Below are 22,684 nucleotides of genomic sequence, written 5' to 3' on the forward strand. Positions count from 1 at the left end.
TTGATAGGAGCTTTTCGGTTTAGTGATCGAGACACTTAGAGAGTGTGATCACATTTAGGATCGATAGCCATACTATTAAGAGGGGTGAAACTCGTATCGAAATGCGGTTATCAAAATGCCACTAGATGCTCTAACTCATTGCATATGCATTTAGGATCTAGTGGAGTGCTAACACCCTTGAAAACATTTGTAAAAATATGCTAACACATGTGCACAAGGTGATACACTAGGTGGTTGGCACATTTGAGCAAGGGTGGAGAAGTTGGTGAAATGAAGGAGGTGATGGTCACTGAAAAATAGTGACTGGACGCTGGTCACGTGGTCACCGGACTCGGGGGAGCAGTGTCCGGTCATTTATTTATAAAAATCAGTGGAGTGCTCGGGCTACTCTCGGCCTAAGACCAGACATAGGTGACCGGACTCTGGCTAAACACTGTTCATCATTTGGTCCTGCTGATGTGGCAGCGCATAAAGAAAAGGGTGAGTGACTGGACACGTCCGGTCATGAAAAACCGTCTCTGGAACCTTACTGAAAACGACCGGACTCTGGTGATAGAGTGTCTGGTCACTTTGAGCAGCGCGTTCGGTCACAACTTAACATGTGGTGTGAAGTAGACCAGCTATTGAGATCACGTGGATGAGGTTAAACTGAGGGGCCACGTGGTGCGCATCGTGTGACCAGACGCTAGGTGGCGTGTGTTCGATCGGCCTAACCTACACGTCCGGTCAGTGCGCAATAGGGTACCCTGTGAGCCCAATGGCTCTATTTCATTGGAGGCTCTATTTAAAGGCGTGTGGCTGGCTCTAGGTCACTCTCTTGGTCAGTTGCATTGACATAGCAACCTTGTGAGCTTAGCCAAAGCCCTCCCACTCATCTCCATCATTTATTCATCATCTTTATGAGATTGGGAGAGAATCCAAGTGCATTGCTTGAGTGTTTGCATCTAGAGGCACTTGGTGTTCGTGTTTCGCTGTGGGATTCACCTGTTACTCTTGGTGGTTGCTGCCACCTAGATGACTTGGAGCAGCAAGGATCGTCGAGCGGACGTTGGTGATTGTCTCCGGCTCCGATCATGGTGATTGTGAGGGGTTCTTGACCTTTTCCCTGGTGGAGAGCCAAAAGGTACTCTAGTAAATTGCTTGTGGCTTGTGTGATCCTCATCTTGTGTTAGTTGTGTGGCACCCTATTGAGGGTTTGGCGTGTGATGCCAATTAGCGCGTGAACCTCCAAGTGAGTGAATCGCCACAACAAGGACTAGCTTGCCGGCAAGCAAGTGAACCTCGGTAAAAAATCATTGTGTCATCATTTGATTTTGAGGTGATTAGTCTTCATTGGTATTCATTCTTGTGATTGATTGGTTCATTCCTCGACTCGGCGGTATAACCATCTTGCTCTCTCTCTCTTTACATTACCGTAAACTAGTTGTCATGCTCTTTAGTGTAGCTAGTCGTGAGAGCTTGTTAGTTTGGTTAGTGTGGCTCTTTAGTTAGCCTTTGAGAGCACACTAACTTAGTGTAGTGACATAGCCATTGTGTGGATAGAGACTATAGAAACTAGAATTGTGGTAGGTGGCTTTCATTTTTAGTAGGCTAGCGCAACACTCGCTTCGCCTCATATTTGTCTAACCAGTTTGCTAAGTGTTGTTGTAGTAATTTTAATTGGCTATTCACCCCCTAGCCATTAGGACCTTTCAACCGTCATATCCAAAAGTTCCTGTGTACCCGAGCTCCACACCCGTGTACAAGGAAACTACCCATCCCCCTGGGACTCTGACCCTATGGATCGACAAGGAAGAATAGGGGCAGACCCGAAGTAACGATGAACCGTCACCCCAACTCTAGCTCTACTTCTACTCATACAAATCATATGAATGATTAAGCATGAAGTTGAACATGTTAAGATCATGACAAAAAAACTATATGCTAGTTCATATATCATGATTATAACAACACAACTATACTCTGGTTCTATAGCACAACTATATAAATGATATGAGAGCGAGACTTTGGAAGAACTCTTCATAGTATTATTCATACCAAGATGTCACTCTTCTTCCAAGGAGCCAAGCCCTCATTGATAGCTTTGCTAGCTCCAAATACTATTACTAAAGCTAAGAGAGCACAAGTAGAGAGAGGTGAGGTGTGTAGCTCCAAATGATTGTGTGTGTTGAAGGTGAGCTCCTCTTCTTATATAGTGAAGCATGGTCAGTTTGGCATAAAAATTAGGAAACAATGCTGAACCACCATAGCATGCTGCCATGCATCAGTCGGTGGAAGCCAGACCTAGGTGGCAGCAGCAGGGGTACGACCACACCCCTGGTGCGCCCGCACCTAGGTGGGGCCGGCTCACGACCGCCTTCGCGTGGTCGGTTCTTGGGTGGGCCTAGCCCCTCCGACATCAGTGGTCGGCCTAGATTTGATGTGTAGGTAGGCTTTCCCATGTATTTTCTTTGTGCGTTTCTGCATTACGCTTTCTGCTTTACGCCTTTTGCTTGGTTTTGTTTATTTTCCACTTGTATTCGAATGTGTGTCCTGCAAAACATGTTGTCTCCAATACAAGTGGAACTAGGTCAATAGTACATGCATATGTGTCAAAAGTATGTTTATTTCTCCTATTTTGGACTATAATTGACGATCAGATTTGGTCGTTAGTGACTGCCAACAGGTGCCCGTGTGGTGGGATTGGCGTGTGAAGCTAATAAGCACGTGAATCATGAAGTTGGGACTCACCACAACGAGGACGTAGGTTACCGGCAAGCAATCGAACCTTGGGTATATACCTTGTGTCATCTGTCTTTCCCTATTCGGTATAGAGCACTACACTTGCTATTCATTCATTAGTTTACTTGTGTAGTGTTTGCTTGCTTGTGTAGTTTGAGTAGTTGTAACTCTCTTGTTTAGTGTAGCACTCGAGTAGCTTGTAGTTGTAACTAGTTGTAATTAGCTCTCTAGTTAGCTTACTTGTATAGTTGTGTAGTTGCTAGCTTGTGTGTTTGTGTGATTCAACCTCAAGACCTAGCAACTAGAATTGAGTAGGAGGCTTCCTTGAGTGAGATAGAGCTAGTGCAAAGTAGAAGTTAGTTAGGGTCATTTGCACGTGGTAGCCTGGCACGCCTGTGTGGCCACTATGTGTAGCGACGGCGCAACGTGGCCCTATGACTATGTGAGCAATAAGACAGGAGGAGGGACTCCTACACATGACCGGTAGGGGACTACAATAAAATGTTTGTTGGACTGTTTTTATTGGACTAAAAAATTACATATGTATTATTAAATTAGGTCACGATGGCCCTAGTGGGCTTAGGACTGGGCCCACCCCTGTCTAAGGGTTAGGTGTCATCCTCATGCTCTTGATTTGTAACCTCCTTCCCTTGTGGCTCCTCTCCATGGGTAGTGTGCACGTCCTTGTCATGTGGGGGTGAAGTGTCACTGGCATGCTCTTGCTCTATCATCTAATTCTCCTGCTGCTTCTTTTTGAGCTTGTCCTCATCGGCGGACCTCTTGCTCTGCTTCTTACACTGTGGGGCCAACACGGTGATAGTCTTGCCAATAGGTCCCGCAGCACTCTTCTCTAGATGCTCTTCCATCTGCTGCGGTGGCAACGAGGAGCGCTTCTCACCCCACTTTGGAGTTGTGGCTCTCTTGTTGTGGCAGGCATCGGTGGTGTCATCGGGCAATGACGCATCCCCCGCCTCATCATCCTCCTATGATGCCAGAGGGGGTTTCTTAGCCTGCTTGGAGTTGGAGGTCATCATCTTGGTCTTCAATGCAGCCCCACTACGTGGCACACCCTAGTTGGAGAGGCCTTGCCAGGGCCCTAGACCCAGCATCCTCCAGTAGCGACAGCGGCGAGGATTGCTCGGCTCACTTCAGCAACATCTCCTTGGGCTCAGCAGTTACGACGTCCTCGTTGGACTTGCCCCTCTCCTCATCGTTGTCATTGTCGGAACCCTCATTACCACCGTTGTGGCCTAACTCCTTGGAACACTAGTACACTGGAGATTTCTCTTGGCGCCATGATTTTTTTCACTGGCGGTTGGGAAAGAGGTGGCGCTAGTAGAGAGAAATGTGTGGGTCAACGCAAAGGACCGCCTATGTAAAAGCCTTTACATCGGTCGTTCGTGTAAGAAAACCGCCATTGTTAATGGATTATTTACACTGACGGTTTGCATTATCCAACTGCCAGTGTAAAGGCCATTTACACTGGCGGCTTGCTTACATAAACAGCTGGTGTAAATGAACATTTACACTAACGGTTGTCTTAAGTGAACCGCCTATGATTATCATTTGCAGTGGCGGTTTTTATGTCAACCGCCTATAAGAGATCTGCTATTAATGCCGCTTCTTCCTCCCCCAACCAGCACTGTTCAGCTGAGCCACCTTCCATTGGTAGCGAACTTGGAGGTCCAAAAATCACAAAATACAAGGGGGAGGTTTTGCTCTTCATTTCTTCAGAGGAGGTGTCTTAAGAAGGTTAGTTAATGCTTTGCATAGTTCTTTTTGCATTAGTACTTGTCACTTTGAGCTAAAACTAGATCTAGCTAGAGAGCAAGAGTTTCATGCTTGTGTTTTGAGAGAGAGAGAGAGAGAGGTTTTGCTCTTCATTTCTTTGTAGGAGGTGGCTTAAGAAGGTTAATTAATGCCTCTCATAGCTATTTTTGCATTAGTGCTTCTCACTTTGAGCTAAAACTAGATCTAGCTAGAGAGAGAGAGGGTTTCATGCTTGTGTTTTGAGAGAGAGATAGAGAGAGTGGTAGTAGATTTTTGTTTATGATTTCTATACATGGTATCTTAGAAGGTTTGGATTATAGTGGTGCACCTCTCATAATTGATTCTCCGTTATAAACTTGATTCAAAATTTGACCTAGGGTTTCATGGGGAGAGAGAAAAATGGTAGTATTATAGAGAGAGAATTGGTATTATCACTTGCTTTAATGGTTGTTATAAATAATGTGGGAGTTAAAATATGTTATTATAAAAATATTAAATATTGTTAAAACTACATCTAGCTAGAGTTTTTGAACTAGTGTTTTCAGAGAAATATTGTTTAAAAAGATTTTAAACAATCTAGTTTATTCACCAAACTAGATGTTTTGAAATTACAATAACTTTTAGATTATTCAAATAACTATAATGATTTTAATTTTAATCAAATACTTTTAAATGTACCCGTTTAATTACACATTACTATTATAATTTCTATACAGCTGAAGATGGAAACATTGTTATGGATGTACAGCTTATCAAGATTAGACCCGTCATACCATTTGGTGGTTTGTAAGTTTATTGATGTCGCTAGTAGGCATGCATGCAGACAAAAGATGAAGTACATATGTTGTCTGTGCATCGAATGCAAAAATATTGTTGTATTTGAGGATGCAGAAGAAATCTATTCTCATTTGGTTCGTTGAGGTTTTATGAAGGATTACTTCATTTGGGTGAAACATGGAGAGGGTAGTTCTGCGCCTTCTATAGAATCCAACCCAGTTCATGCAGATGGACTAAATATGGATGATGGGACATGACACCATAGACCCTAGACTGAGCATGTTATGGTGGATCTTAGTGATGATGATGATGTCAGCATCCAAAATGCGTGTGAAGACATCGACGATGTTCAAGTCATCGATGAAAGTGAACAAGTTGAGTTTTTCGAGGCATTGTTGCACCATTATTCTGATACTTCTATGTTCCTTATCAAAGGAATGGAGGCCTTGAAAAGGTATCAACAAGGCATTTGTAGGAAGAGACTAAGAGTTGTACCAATGAATTCACTACACTGAGAGCTGTCCTTCAGTTTTTGATGCTAAAATCTCGGTATGGTTGGTTTGATCCTAGCTTCAATAAGTTTTTGCGTGTTCTTGCAAAACTCCTTCCAAAGGGGAACAAAGTGCCTGCTAACACATACTATGCAAAGAAGCTAATCAGTCCACTGACTATGGGTGTCGAAAAGATCGACGCGTGTAGGATTCATTGTATCCTATATCGAGGTGACAATTACAAAGACTTAGAGAGTTGTCTAAATTGTGGTGCGAGTAGGTACAAGACCAATAAAGACTATCGGGATGAAGAGAATGGAGCTTGCGTAAAGACAGGGAAGAAGCAAAAGAAGACCAAAGAGAGTTCAAAAACCCATAGCAATGAAGAAGTAGACTATTATGCGCAGAGAAGGATTCCTGCTTTGGTGATGTGGTACCTCCCTGTGGTTGATTGGTTGAGGTATTTGTTCGCAAACCCTAAGGATGCAAAACTTATGTGCCGGCATGCTTCTGATGAGCACAAACACGATAGAAAACTTCAACATCCATCCGATGCCAAGCAATGGCAAATTTTCAATTCCACATACAAGGATTTTGCTGACAAACCAAGGAACGTAAGGTTCACGTTGAGTACTGATGGAATGAATCTATTTGCTAAGAGGAGCAGCAAACACAGCACATGGCCGGTGATCCTAACCATCTACAGCCTCCCACCATGGCTGTGCCAGAAGCGAAAATACCTTTTGCGAACCATTCTTATTTCTGGACCTACACAACCTGGTGTCGATATGGATGTGTTCCTAGAGCCCTTAATGAAGGAAATGAAAAAAACTATGGGAAGAGGGCATGGCCATGTGGGATGAGTTTTGCAAGGAGCCATTTACACTAAAAGCAATGATTTTTGTTACCATAAATGATTACCCAGCTCTATTTTCATTATCGGGGTAGTTCAAAGGAAAGGTTGGTTGTGTAGTATGCCTTGATGAAACCTCACACGTGTACCTTACTGCATCTAACAAGCTAGTGTACATGAGGCACAGACGCTTCTTATTGAGAGGACATAAGTACCGACTAAAAAGGATGGAAAAGTACTTTAACAATAGGGATGAATCAAAATCTACTGCTCCATCAGGTACAAGTGCAGGTAAAAGAGTGTTCCTAATAGTTAGCAATGTCACATTTGTTTTCGGGAAGAAGACCAAAGATGGAAAGAAAAGAAAGGATGTCAAGGCATTGGAAAGGGACACATTCAAGAAGATATCAATATTTTTCAAGTATTTGCCATACTGGAAAGACTTAGACATACGACACGTGATCAATGCTATGCACGTCTAGAAGAATGTTTTCGATAGCATAATTGGGATCTTGCTCCACATAAAGGGCAAGACAAAGAAGGACTCAGTTCGAGTTTGGACCTTGTCAATTTAGGCATCAGAAAAGAACTTCACCCTATACCTCAACCAAATGGGAAGTACCTGCTCCCGGCAGCAAGCTACAACCTCAACCTAGAAGAGAAACATGAGATTTGTGTGTGGCTAAAGACTTTGAAAGTTCTATCTAGATTCTGCTCCAACATCAGGAGTCTTGTGTCAATGAAAGACCTTATACGCACCAACTACAACTCCCATGATTGTCATGTCATGCTGACCACTTTCCTCCCTATTGCCATCAGGGCTATAAAGCTAGTGTTTGTAAAGATGGCAATCACAAGATTGTGCTACTTCTTCAACAAGGTCTCATAGAAGGTAATTGAGCATGGTGAATTGGAGTCGCTGCAGGAATTCACCACGGAGACATTATCAAAGTTGGAGATGTGCTTCCCTCCATCGTTCTTCGACATCATGGTACACCTGGTTGTTCACTTGGTGGCTCAAATAGAGGCATTGGGTCCCATGTATTTGCATGAAATGTGGATGTATGAGCGTTTCATGTCAATTCTAAATGGGTATGTATCAAATCATGCTCACCCAAAGGGGTCCATGATAGAGGCCTACACTATCAAAGAGGCCATTGAGTCCGAAGGTCCATTCTACAATAAATGCCTAAAAGACCAGATTGCAATTGGTTTGCTTCCGTCCAAGCACGAGGGTAGGTTGTATGGAAAAGGGTGAATGGATGGAAGTCATTCATCCTGTCGAATTACAACATAGTCCTAGAGGCACACCACAGCATCCTACATCAACTCTCTATAATGGAGCCATTGATCGAGCAACACATGAATGAGCTTCACGAACAAAACAATGGGCACATACAAGATTGGGTCATGAAGGAGCACAAGCATACGTTCACCACATGGCTGTAGGATCAGAACATTCCAAATGGGGAAACAATGGAGGAACAAACCATCAAGAAGCTGGCATGACCATCACGCCAGATCACTACATGGTAGACGTTTGACATTAATGGCTTCACGTTTTGTGTCAATTCGAAGGACAAAAAAAGTGTGGCACAAAATAGTGGGATTCACGGTGATGCTTTAGATGAAAATGGTGAATATACTACATATTATGGCTTCGTTCATGAAATATGGGAACTAGAGTACGGTGTCAATTTTCAAATTCCCGTCTTTCGATGCCAATGGGTTGAAGGCCAACAAGGTGCCAGTGTGGACAACTATGGGCTAAGAATTGTTGACCTTAGTAAAGTAGGTTACAAGGATGACCCGTGGGTCCTTGGTAACCATGTTGCTTAGGTCTTCTATGCACAGGACCTAAGCATTGAGAACAAAAAGGCAGGAAAGCAAAAGCATGTAGTTGTCTCTAGAAAACAACAAATTATAGGAGTTGATGGTGCGCTTGATCCTGAGGATTTTAACTAGTTCAGTGAAATGCCCCTCTTTACAGACCTACTAGAGAAGATAATTAATGTAGATCAAAGTATCCAAGCAAATTCATTGCCCTATTTGCGTCCCAATGGACATGCAAGAACAGTAGCTGGCTAAACTCTATGCTTGATGTCATTTATCATGTAATTCATGTATCAGCTTGTATGAATGGTTTATCATGTAAACTTTGTGCTTGTTGTCATTTATGATGTATCATGTATCTAACAATGTACGGTGATTGTGCTCACGCTTCCATAGTTTCTCAAGTTTCCACAGTCCAAACATATGAATTATTCGGTACAAACCATAATAATTTAGATTAGTTCATTACAAACACATAATAATTTAAATTTGTTCATTACAAACTATAATAATTTATTACAACCAATAGTAATTTAAATTCTAAGAACTTCTCAACGTCGTACCACATACACGGAGAAGTGCAGACCGTTAATTTCATATGCCAAAATGTCACTGATGTAGCGCAATGTATTCACTAGTGCACTCTCCCTTGCTGCGCAAGATCGTTCACAATGTCTACTGATGACGATCAGCATTGGTCGAGAACCTTCCCTCCTAGTCACAAAAACTTTTTCCTGGATTCCCTCTGAAGTGTGCATAGGGCCACCATATTCCCAATTATAACGACCCAATTGATGCAAGGCCTGGTTTATAATGGCTTCGAAGCTACAACTTGCGTATGTAACGTCAATCTCCTGAATCTGCAAGTGTTGGAAAAAATGTGGTTATCAGAACCATACATATATATAGACATACAATTAATTTGGATATAAGTTATGAGACTGACCACATCATCTATGTTGTCGTCAGCAAGCTGTGCACAAAATAGTCCAATATCATGGTGGAGGCCCACATTCAAAGCTCCAATCCTCATGAAGGAGTATGTAGGAATATTTTACCCAATATTTTGGAGAGCCCTTAAACATTCTTGCACATCATATTTTTGTGCACTAATCTCGTGATAATCTGCGCGGCCCGCCCTAGCAAGAATAGAAAAGCCAAGTCAACATTGCTTGAGTCCACCATCTATAGGGAATGTACCCACATTGATGTAATCAACCTCAAAATTTGAGATTGTCTCTCTGAACCATGGTATAGGATCAATAGTCTACATTTAAGAATTATATATATCAGAACAAAATATCTATAGAGGTGTATTTAAAACATGGTACTTACTATGCTTGGATATGGGTGTTGTGCCCTCCCCAATGTTGGTCGGAAGCCTAGATCATATGCATAATTGCCATAACTTGGAAGATCTGGTGAAGGGAGGTTGTCCATATCTTTTCCTAAATTTATGTCAAAGGAAAAAAAGTTATTAATAACTTTATAACTTATGCACGAACAAGATGTGTTGATCTGTGCTTTGCTACGAGCCATACAACTACTAAATTCAAAGTCAAAGTGTAGACAAATATTCCTCACATGCATTGAAGAGTTAACAAATATTCCAACAATTGTTTGGAACATACAATTACAAGCATAATCTTGAAAAATAAACCAGCACTAATCTATCAACCGCAGTACCACATAGCAGAGAACCATAATGATAACAAACTGAATAGCGATGACAATCATGCTAGGTGTTATTGGATTTCCACCCTTGTCCCGCTTCAAAACCTCGGTCTCCTGCTTGCAAACCCCATGCTCAACCTTTTCTCACATGTGCCATCTTTCATGTATGCACCAAATGCCATGATGGCTTCATCTTTGGTCTCATATCTCTTATAGCAATTGTCACGAAATCCTAAGATTTGTGTCTGGTAGTCAGCCCACTGATGGTAAACACCGGGCTCTTTGCCATGAAAAACAACATACCAAGGCATGGTCCTTCCAAAACATCAATTAGTTAACAAAATCATTATGAAAAATTAGCCACGGCCAAGCTAAATGAGGGGCACCGGCCATCGGCGGTGAGGATGGAGGGCATGGGGCATGGCGGCGCGTGCGGTGGGAACGGGACGCGACGACACTTGCAGGCGCATGCACGGTGGGCATGGCACGGGGCGAGGTGGCGCACGTGCGGGGGGGGGGGGGGCATAGGACGTGGCGGCACGCGCGGGCGCAGGTGCGGTGGGCACGGCATGGGCGAGGCAGCATGCGCGGTGGGCACGGCACGGGGCGAGGCAGGCGCACACGCGGTGGGCACAGCATGGGGCGAGGCGACGCACATGGGCGCGAGAGCGGTGGGCACGGCATGGGGTGAGGTGGTGCGCACATGGGGCATCAGATCTAGCCAGGAGGCTGCCGTGTGGGCGCACCCGTGGGGCACATGTCGTCGGGCTACACGTGGGTGGGCAGGGGACGCGGCGGCGCGCACGCGGGGCACCGAATCTAGCCGAGAGACCACCGACGGATGTCGCCGTGGGTGATTGTGGGGGTTGGGGGAGGAGGGGGAATGGGATTGCAGAGAGGACTCACCGTGGGCGCGCACGAGGTGCACGGGCCGTCCAGGCTAGTCAATGGAAAAGCACGCTGTAGAGGAAGGAGCCAGCAACGATGAGGATGGACACGGCTACGGAGGAGTGAGGCAGAGGCAGCCGTAGAAAGAATCGACTGCTGAGTGTGTTATATATGGGGGGTAATTTACACAGGCGGTTTTTTCAAATAACTGCCAGTGGTAATCATTAACACATGGCGATTTTCTTAATAAGCCATAGTGGAAATAAAAAAAAATAAAAAAGGGTAACCCACGACCTGAGGTTTACAAGTCTCGGGTGTGACCACTACACTATGCTTCTGAGTTTGATATTCTAGGTTTTGGAATTGTTTTAACCATAAATTTATTTCAAGAAATGACAGCTTTAAGCTTGATTTTGAGGCACCAAATGATTTCAGACGAAAAGTCATGAAAATGAAAGTTGTAGAACTCATCAAGATCTATAACTTTTGTTTTGGCCATCTTTTCATGTCACCAAATTTGAATAATTCAAATTTTGAATTTCAAGAAATGACAGCTTCACACAATAATTTGACATGCCAAATGATTTCAGATGAAAGAGTAATGAACATAAAAGTTGTAGTACTCATCAATATCTACAACTTTTATTTTGGTCATTTATTCATCCGATAAAGTTTTAGTAAATATTGTTCACAAATCCATAGATCACTCACATAGTTTATGAAACCATTGTTCACAAACAAGAATTTGTGAACAATGTTTACTAAAACTTTGTCGGATGAAGAAATGATCAAAATAAAAGTTGTAGATCTTGATGAGTACTACAACTTTTATGATCTTCACTTTTTAAGTTCAAATCATTAGGTCACTCAAAAGTTTGTTTGAAGTTGTCATTTATTGAAATTCAAAATCTCAATTGTTCAAATATAGTCACATGAAAAGATGACCAAAATAAAAGTTGTAGAGCTTGATGAGTTCCACAACTTTTATATTCATCACTTTTTGAGTTCAAATCATTTGGTGACTCAAAATTTTGTTTGAATTTGTCATTTATTGAAATTCAAAATTTGAATTGTTCAAATTTAGTCACATGAAAAGATAACCAAAATAAAAGTTGTAGAGCTTGATGAGTTCTACTACTTTGATGTTTACAACATTTTTATTTTAGATCATCTACCATGATAAAATTCAATTCAAAGTTTTGAAATTCAAAGTTTCAATTTTTCAAATATTTTTTTTATTTTTTGTTAAGTAGAAAATATAGAATTATATACATATATCATCAAATTGTATTTATATACATATTTATACATAATATGGAATATATAAAAATATTCTATACATTTTTGAATTTGAATGGAATAGATAAAAAGAAACAAAAATTAAAATGGAAAATATTTATATAGGCGGCGGCTTAAACAAATCGCCATTGGAAATATTTCTCCACTAGCAATTGAATTCAAAAACCGCATGTGAAAATCATTTTTGCAGGCGGTGTCTAAGCCGAACCGCCTGTACAAATGCCTGCTATATATATGCACGCGCCGAGAGCCTCTGAAAATTTGAAGTCTGGTGGCACATTCTTCTTCCCCGAGACGCCGTTAGGTTGCCCAAATTTTCCATCGTCGCCGCGCCATTCCCGCCTGCGCCACGCGCCATACCGCCCCACACCTCGCCGTCCCCGCCGCCGCCGGAGCCCACCTCGGAACCGCACCATCTCGGCCGTAGCCTCGTCTGTCTTGGAGCCACGCTGTCTCGGTCGTGCCGCACCCCTGCCTCGGAGCTCTGCCATCTCGCCGTGCCAGAGCCCTGCCCGCCTCAGTGCCACGCCGTACCCCCATCTCGGAGCCCTGCCTCGAAGCCGCACTGGAGCCTCGTGCCGTCTCCGCCTGCGCCGGAGCCCCGCCCGCGCCTGTGGCGTGCTTGGACACCCGCCATCTCGGAGCCCCACCGTCTCGGAGCCCTACCATCTCGGAGTGCCTCCCGCCTCGGAGCCCCACCCACGCTGGAGCCTCGCCTGCCTTTACCGCGCGCGCCACTGAGGTCTCCAACTCACCTCTGTGCTCCTACCGTGCTCTGCCTCTGCCGCCAGACCCCGCACCACCGCGCGCTGCCTGCCCCGGAGCGCCGATGGGCATGCCGCTCGCCTACTTGGGCCAGTCCACCTGGCACATTTCCCTGGGCCAAAACCCTAACTGGCCCATTAAGGGCTTGTTTCAACATCTTTACTTGTGTATTATGTGTTGTAATCATAAAATTAATTCTAGGGTTGCTTTTTTTGCTAAAAAAATAAATTAATTCTAGGGTCGAATATATATATATGTATATTGTTCTAGGTAGCATATATTTTGGAATATTTATGGTAGCTTATTCAATTCATGCTATGTGTGAAAATTTCATGTCCATTCGATGCTTGATGCACATATATTTTCATGCTATGTATTTATTGTACGTGCTGTTAAATGATGCTTACATAAAAATAAATATTCACTAAATCAAAATTAGCTAGATGAGTTCTCCAAATAATGGTGACGAGGTGGGTGCCCAACCAAACATTGGTGATGAGGCAGGTGCCCAAAGATCATACTCGTAGCACAATACCACCAGTGGATCTACGATCCGTGCCCTAGCATAGATAGGGCGGCTCGTCGTGCCGAAACCTGAGACCCTACTTACAATCCAAAAGATGAGGATGTTCAATTTAATAATTCCAATCAAGGGCTACGAGGGGTTGTTATTCATATCCATACCAATGTACCGAATATATATATATATATATATATATATATATATATATATATATATATATATATATATATATATATATATATATATATATATATATATATATATATATATATGATTGGTTGTTCTTGGTAGATAACTTCTCAATTGTGGAACCAAACGGAGGAGATGCATCGGATTCCGTACTAGAGGCGGCTGAGACCACCGCCGAAGATAGGAAGTGGAAGCGTGGGGAACGGGGCGTAAACAAGTGGCCGGATCATACATATTCTGTTATAGAAGTAAGCCTGAAAGGAGAGCCCGCACAACCTATCTCGGTGGCAGCTAAGTATCGAAAAGCCATCAGTTTCCTTGTTAGGGACAATCTTGACATCACAATCTCTAATTGGAAACTAGTGCCAAAGAAAACCAAAAAGGACTTGTGGAAAGAGTTGAGAGCAAGGTTTATTTTCGCAACCGAGTCATGAGCTGTCGTGAAGGAGTACACAATGAGGCAGTGTGCAATCAGCTTTCATAACTGGAGGTCGGAATTGAATACCAAGTTCGTGAAGAAAGGGTTAGACGCAACGAAGAAGTACCCAAAAATTACAGCAGCTAAGTGGAAGACCTTTGTTGCGCAGGAGACATCAAAAGAGTTCTTATCTAAGAGTCAAGCCAATAGTGAACTTGCAAAGAAGAACATATACCAACACCGCCTTGGAACTAGTGGTTACCAGCGTGCGATTCCTAAATGGAGGGCAGAAGAAGCTACAAGGATGGCGGTAGGGTTACTGGTGATGTTGGAGGATGTACCCGAAAGGGCAAGAGATTGGCTTCGTGCGCGGAAACCACAAGAAAGTGAGGCTGGTTTATCATGGCTAGATCCAATGACTGATGAAGCAGCCAAGAATATTTTGGCCATGGCAACTAAGCAGAAGGAAGGATCATTTAAGCCATCAAGAGAGAGGGACACCCTTAGTGTTAGTCTGGGTAACCCAGAGCACTCTGGTCGTGTGTGAGGCGTCTCATCCCGGTTGGGCTAGAAGGAAGGATTTCCTGAGCATGTCGATATGTACAGAAAATGTGACCGCTACAAGAAAGCTATGAGAGTATTTTTAAGGAGGAAGCTAAGCAAGAAATGAAACAGATGTTGGTTGAAATCATGGCCAATCCTGATTCTGAGATAAGGCAACCATTGGCTAGTGTTTTCTCAAGTCAACAAGTGCCCACAATATAGCTGCCATAGATGATCACACAGACGCCATAGATGCAGATGGTCATCATGCCACCCACGGATTCTCCAATAGTTCTAAGCAGTATCAGATCTACGGCAAATAGGGAGCACTATGCAGTTCATGACATCATTGCACCGATAGGTTGCTCCCTAGTTATATCATATGGTATCACCCATGTCCGTACAATAGAAGTTGCCACCGGTATGGTGATCCCAGGCCATGACTATCACAACAAGAAAATACAAGAGGAGTACTACAGGGTAGAAGTGTTGACAATCATCGAAGGACATAGGGATGACTTCCTAGACATCCCCACTCCTGATGGTGTCGAGAAACTCAGTCATGCGATCAATGAGTTCATCTTATGGCCTTGACGGGACATTAGGTTGAACGATCCAATTCCATCGATGCCATTTTTGGAGTGGACGATGAAGGAGGGTTCCCACATGCAGCCTCACCGCCATCTCATACCCCTTTAGAGCCTGAACCTAACCCAACGTCTCTAAACCCACCATCTCGTAACGCACCACCATCACCAGAACCTAACCCACCACCAGCGTTTGGCCTCCACACCATCTCAAAGCCTCTACCTAACCCACCACCATCGACAACCTTGAATCCACCATCATCCCCGAGTAAGAAGGATGTTTCGTCAGAACCTAAAGGCCATCTACCAAAAATGGTTACATCCATCGATGAGACATCGTCACCGGCGGTCATGAAGAAGTGGATGGCCGGATTGACAAGGAGACCAGTCACACGTGGTAGTGGAAAGGCTACCAAGTCCGCCTCCGACAAGATCACCATACGAAGCCAATGAAAGAGGATTACGATAATATCCCCACCGATGAATATGTGCCATGCAGGACTATACTCTAGTGGTGCGAACTCCATTGTGTTTCGCGTGCGATGAAGAGGTTGCGTGATTGGTATATGTGAGCATCTTCAGTTGGGATCAATGCCTTCGGTGCGGTTGTACCACCACTAACTTTTATGCGTGGCTCTAGCAAGGTTATGGTTGACTTCGAGGACATTTGGTTGATGTTTTGCCTTCGCAAACTTGACGTCTAGCTCGTGACTGTGTGGTGCCTGTAAGTGTCGCTCGTACATAATTATGTTTTATTACTAATATAATGTTAGGGCATATGAAGTATCCGACAAAGTCGTGTGCTTTATAGAATGCAACATGCCGACCAGGAGATGCGGTTCACTGAGGATCCATTTCTTCACGAGGGGAAAAAGGTTGGGTATCTCAACCTGTTAAGAATAAGCGAGAACGAGCACCCAATTGTTATGGGTCCTGATCACAAGAAGTTTGTGGGCAAGAGCGAGGCTGAAATAGCAAAAATTAGAGTGAAGGAGCAACAGTAGCAGGAAACTGCAGTGGCCACCTACATAGGAAACACGTTTCTTCAATACAAAGACAGGAGAATTATATGTGCACCATACATGTTCAAGTATGTGTTGTTCGTAAACTCCCTTAATAATTTTTATTTACAAAGTTCTTATTGTCTTAACACATGGCTTCCTTGAATCAATGCAGGGACCATTGGGTCTGTATGTACATTTGGCTCTATGATGCACGGATTTTGGTCCTTGACTCCGCAGATTTCCCATAGAGCAGTTATGAAAAATTCATCGATAATTTACAACAGTAAGTCGAGATTTGCTTGCATACTTTTTCACATCTCTATATTATCTACGACGGTTTGGATATGACTTGTTGAATTCATTCGAGCTCTGTAGGGCATACAAGTTCTATAAGTTCAAGGGTGGATGGTACGATTTAAAAAAAAGTCAAAAAACCACTACACGTGCGGAGTAACTATCCGGTAAATTTTAAATAAGCATGCATGTATTTGTCTTCTATGTTTGTACACGTAGCAACTATGTAGTAACCAATTGTCAACTCTTATATATATAGTGCCACAAGCAACCACCAGGATCGGTGCACCGTGGGTACTATGTGTGCAAGTTTCTCAGAGAAAATGGGAGATACACCAACAACCCTAGCAAAGTAAGTAATAGTCATATGTTAAGTTTTGTCACTACTTATGCCTTCTCTGTATTGGTTAGTTGTAAATTATGATGACTTATATTATATTTTGCAGGTATACAAGTGTGATCCCACGAGTAGGCGCCTCCAGAATCAAGAGCTCATGAACATTTGCGAGGACTTTAGCCGGTACATCATGACAGAAATAATTCACTTTGATGGGAAGTATTTTGATCTGGAGTCAGAATTTGCTCAACCATAGTACCGAGATCTCGTAGATATTACCAAGCTAGAGCTAAACCACGAGGATTATTAGAGGAGCACGTCATGGGACCAAGCTAGCTATGAGTGGAAGAAACTTCATTTGTTTTATGTATACATTATTAGCGTGTGATGACTTTGGTAGACTGCAACAAATATTGCTTTTTTGCATGCAAATATAATTTCCTGTGATTTCTATTTGGATTCGTTTCAATTTGTATACAATATTCACCGACGGGAAATATATGGTGAAAAATAAAAACAATTCACCGGTGGGAAATATATGGCGCCAAATTTTGAATTTTTAAAAACAATTCACTGGCGGTTTTGCTAATAAATCGCATGTGGAAAAATTATTCCAGAGGCGACAGATTTAGGTCAACCGCCTGTGCTAAAAACGTTACACTAGTGGCCGACTTGAACGAACCGCTAGTGAAAATGCTTTAATACTGGCGGATTACTTACTATAGCCGCCTGTGAAAATACTATTATCACCAGCGGTTGTTTAACCGCCAATACAAATTTATTAACATTGGTGCATGTTGACTAACCGTCTGTAGTATTTTTGATTTCTACTGGCCTATGCCACTGGTGGTGTGGGTTCAGACGTCAATAGAAATGGCTCCGGAACCGCCAGTGCTGAGCTTCGGTGCACTATTGGAATCGTCGGATCTTGACCGGCCGGCGCCCGGTCCATGTCGGAGGGAAGGGATTTGGAATTTCTTTGCTGGGGGAGTGACGGTGCTGCACGAGGTTCTGTGACTTGTGAGTGGCCGAGTGCGGGAGGGAGGAGGTCAGGAGGATACGTCCGCAGAGGGAGCGAGGGAGGATACTTTGCAGCGCACAAATCGATTTATTGACCATTCAATTTAATTCCATTTTTATTTATTTGTTTACCTTATTTACTCCTCCGTCCAACAGTCTAAATAATGGTCTTTCCAAAGTTAACTTTACCAAGGATCTAGCGCTCCTAGGATACTTTGCAGCGCACAAATCGTTCCAGCGCTCGCGGCTCCTCGGATGCCAGGCCGATTTGAATGCATGGCCATTTTTTTTCGCGATGTTGGAATATAGTCCTTTTTTTATTAAAAAAAGAGAATTACACAACACAGCTACGAGACCGAGCTAGTGGTGAGTGACCTGAAATTGAACTTGAATGCATGGGCATCCTCCAGTTGAATCCGTCTTCATTCATATACTCCTTCCGTCCCATCAGGTCCTTTTTCCATCCCGCGAACGTCGACGTCCGCAAGCAGTAGAAGCGTGCCGCTGATACACAGCCAAGCCATAGCACGCCGTAGCGAGCGGGATAGTTCGCTGAAATTGCCTGGGCATAATGATCCTGCATGGTGATTTATTTAGGCCATGGCAAATTGAAAACGAACTTGACGGGTGGCGGGCACCGAAGGGTTTGATTGGTTGGCTTTCAAAATATGCCAAATTAAAGATTTGGTAAGCTAAAATTTTGCCAAAACATGCCAATCTCTCATATTTGGTTTGTCAAAAATATGGCAAATTTTTTATTTAACTTTGGCTTGCCAAATATTTGACATGACAAATTTTGATCGTTATTTTTTTTTTTTGCGACGATGGCAAACCAATTAGGCCTGAATTTTTTATGCATTGGCAGCTAATTTTTGTTCTGTGGCACGGCCAAATTTTAGTCTAGGCAACATCTAATGGAAGATCAAACAATAAAAGAATTCTTATAAAAAACAAAAAAGAATTGGTTGCAGACGCATGAAGAGGACGTGAGCACAACCGGCGAAATTAGATGCATGCGCGGCCGTGCGGGGCTACGTGCGTGACCGCGCGACTACGAGCGGGCTAAGATTCTCTACAAGCTCCAAATCCACGGTATCATCGATATGCACAACCGCTGGACTACACCCCAGTACCCACGACAACTTCCAAGCAAGTGATAATACTACTGTTGACAACCTCTTTGCAGTTACTCCAATCATCGACACATGACAAAGCCATTAGAACATAGTGTGGTCTTTCCTTTCCACAGTCAAAACGACCGTTCAATGTTAATGGCCATCCAAACCTCTCCCGGCAATGACTAATAACCCACCCATAAAAACTTGGAGGTGTACTAAAGAACTGTATTTGCTCCGTCATACTTTCAAACTCCCCATTTCCTTTCACTTTGCCACCTTGAAAAAAATGGACTAACCGATCCATCTACAAAATTTAACCAAAATCATTACCACCAACATTAACTAAACTTATATCCAAATAACACATGTGCAATTACTAGTATACTGAGATAACTAACCACATTACAATCATCCAATATATCCAAATGGTTCGTGTCCGTTTAACACTAATGAAAACAAAACCAACACACTAACATATCACAATCAACAAAATAATAAATAACTACCTACATGGAACTCATACTTTACATCCAATCCGCATACTGAAACATCAATAATGATAATCTACACTTCCAATCATACCAATCAACGCACAGAAAATTCGTAGTTAATCATTCTTCAAAATTGGAAACCCTAGCCTATAATAACTTTGATGGAAGACAGAAAATTCGTAGTTAATCATTCTTCAAAATTGCTATGACGCGTGCGAATGCTCAACTCATTCCCATCCGGTAGTCGACGCTTTGTGTAATTGTGTTGTTGCGATCATGTGGCGTCGCTTTGATGCACCTGGGACGGAACTCTCAAACGTGATGAGGACATGAGGATACTTAGGCTGCGTGTAGGGCACAGATTGTAACGATCTAGGCTACTAGAAGAAGAGATTTGGGGGATAGGTTAGCAAGAATTTGAGGTAGGATTGGGACGGACGCGGCTGATGCCCGCGGGGAGGAGTGAGTTCAGATAGGGAACGGTTCTGAAATTCAGTTACATGCCTCTCTCCTTCAGTCCTTCGCCGAGGCGCCAGCTATATAGCTGGGACACACGCAACGGCCCAAGCCCACTCTCACAAGGCTAGTTAGGCAAATACTCCCGGCCCACTACTCCTTAGCTATACTTTCCTAACAATACCCTCTCTTTCATAACCAGCTTATCCCCAAGTTGGTGCCTTCGGAAAATGACGACGAAGATCATAAACCTCCTCCCATGTAGCCATCTCATAAGGTAATGACATCCACTGGACCAAAACCTGTCTGACAGTCGATGATCCCTTCGAGTTGTATCCGAAGCCCAGAAAAGCTTCTGCTGAAGTGTCTACATTGGATCGGTGTAGACAGTCAACAAATCCTGAGAAGCTTGAACCGCAGGAGGGATGTGCTTCTTCAGTTGAGATACATGTACCACCGGATGAATCCTGCTTGACTCAGGCAAAGCAAGCTTATAAGCAACAGTTCTCACTTTCTGCATTATCTGGTAAGGACCATAAAACCTGAAGGACAGCTTATGATTCCCTCTGGAAGCAACCGAGGACTGCAAATGAGGTTGCAGTTTCAGATATACCAGCTCACCCACTTCAAAGCTTCTCTCAGTTCTATTTTTATCTGCCTGCGCTTTCATCCTTTGCTAGGCTCGAAGGAGTTGCTGCTGAATGAGTCTGTTAAGCAGTTCCCTCTCCTTTAGCACTGTTCAAGATCTGGGACAGAACAGACCTGTAGGTTTTTTATTCCCATATATCTTGGTGTATATCCATAAAGCACTTCAAATGGAGACTTGCCCAGAGCTGAATGTTGGGTTGTATTATACCAGAATTTTGCCACTACTAGCCACTTACTCCACTGCCTTGGACAACAGTGTACACTACTAGAAATATCCACTTCTATGACGAAAATCTTAATGACGAATCCGAAACCGTTATAAAAAATCGCTTTTTATAACGAATATTTTGGTTTCGTCATAGATCATCGGTGACGATCCTTGAACCCCCCTTTTTTATGACAAAATCGGATATCGTCACAAAAAACGTCATAGAACAGCACAGGGTTTCATCACAAATCACTCGCGCGACTGTTCCCGCTACTAGAAATATCCACTTATATGACTAAAATCTTAATGACGAATCTGAAACCGTCATAGAAGAGCGCTTTTTATGATGAATATTTTTGTTTCATCATAGATCAGTGGTGACGATACTGCAACCCTCCCTTTCTATGACAAAATCAGGTATCGTCACAAAAAATGTCATAGAAGAGCGCAGAGTTTCGTCATAGACCACTCGCGCATCTCATCTGTGACGATCTCCTTTGAAACTATGACGAACAGGGCTTCGTCATTGAACTAATTACACATGTGACGAACAATATTCAATCTGTAACGAACAGCTTCGTCATAGATCTCCACACAATACTTTCTCTATCGGACGTGTACCTGTGGGATGCAGTTACTCATCTGTGACGCTTGCAATTCATCATAAAAGTCTCTGCTCGATCATATCTCCATGCGACGTGTACCTGTGGGACCCTTCTCTGTCCGACGTGTACCTATAGGACCTACAGTTACTCATCCGTGACGCTTGCAATTCATCATAAAAGTCTCCACTCAGTCCTTTCTTCGTCCGACGTGTACTTGCGGGACCCTCCAGCATTCGACCTGTGGGACCTGACGGCTTACGTGTCACGTTTACCTATGGGACCGTTCTCAATCTCCATCCGATCCGTGGAACCCGACGACTTGCGTGTCACGTGTACCTGTGGGACCATCTGACCTGTGGGACCCAACGACTCATGTGTCACGTGTACCTGTGGGACCTTTCTCCATCTTCATCTGACCTGTGGGACCCGACGGCTTACGTGTCACTTGTACCTTTTGTGCCACCGGGGTCTAATAAATTCAAAAAAACCTCAATGCCTGGGAGTCGAACCCGGGACCCAGAGGAAGGAATGCACAGTCTTTACCATTGTTCTAGATAGTTGGTTGTATTGACATGTCTTTAGAGTCTCTAGTTTGGGTTATATATATCTATGTGGTGCTATTCTAAATTTGTTTGAGGTCGTACCATGAAAATTGTTAATGGTTGTTAAAGTTACACTTTGGCATGAGTTGTGGACTTCACTATTGTATCTTTGTTGGATTATTTTCCTCTTTAGTGATCTTATTACAGATGAAATGGAGGAGGCCCCCAACAAGAGGAATGCACTGGCCAGCCTCACGGACGATGCCGTTGTCGAGATCCTCTACCGCCTCCCCACCCGCTCCTTGTTCTACTGTAAATGTGTCTGTCGCTTCTAGAACTGCCTCATCAAGGACAACAACAACCATAAGGTGCTACCCTAGAATGTGGCAGGCTTCTTCTATGACACAAACCAAGGCTATAGATGCAACACCAGAGTCACCGGTGAACAACCCTCTTTGTCCTTCTTGCCCTTCACCTTGGCCAATATTGTAGCTGTCTTAGATATCTGCAATGGCCTCATCCTATGCTAGTGCCGAGGGGCCCATGGATCATACTGCTATGTCCTCTGGAGTCCAACAACCAAGGAGTTAAAGGAACTGCCGCTTAGCATCCATTTTGTTGGTGAGGCTC

At 43.4% G+C, this 22,684-nt stretch overlaps 2 pseudogenes; both read left to right on the forward strand.

Annotated features, from left to right (window-relative positions):
• The first annotated feature begins 10,688 nt into the window (after positions 1 to 10,688).
• Positions 10,689 to 14,966, forward strand: LOC136454698 (uncharacterized; annotated as a pseudogene).
• A 9-nt stretch (positions 14,967 to 14,975) lies between these two features.
• On the forward strand, positions 14,976 to 22,389 carry LOC136454699 (uncharacterized; annotated as a pseudogene).
• The last annotated feature ends 295 nt before the right edge of the window (positions 22,390 to 22,684 follow it).

The sequence above is a fragment of the Miscanthus floridulus genome, chromosome 5 (genome assembly GCF_019320115.1).
Source record: "Miscanthus floridulus cultivar M001 chromosome 5, ASM1932011v1, whole genome shotgun sequence".
Classification (NCBI taxonomy): domain Eukaryota; kingdom Viridiplantae; phylum Streptophyta; class Magnoliopsida; order Poales; family Poaceae; genus Miscanthus; species Miscanthus floridulus.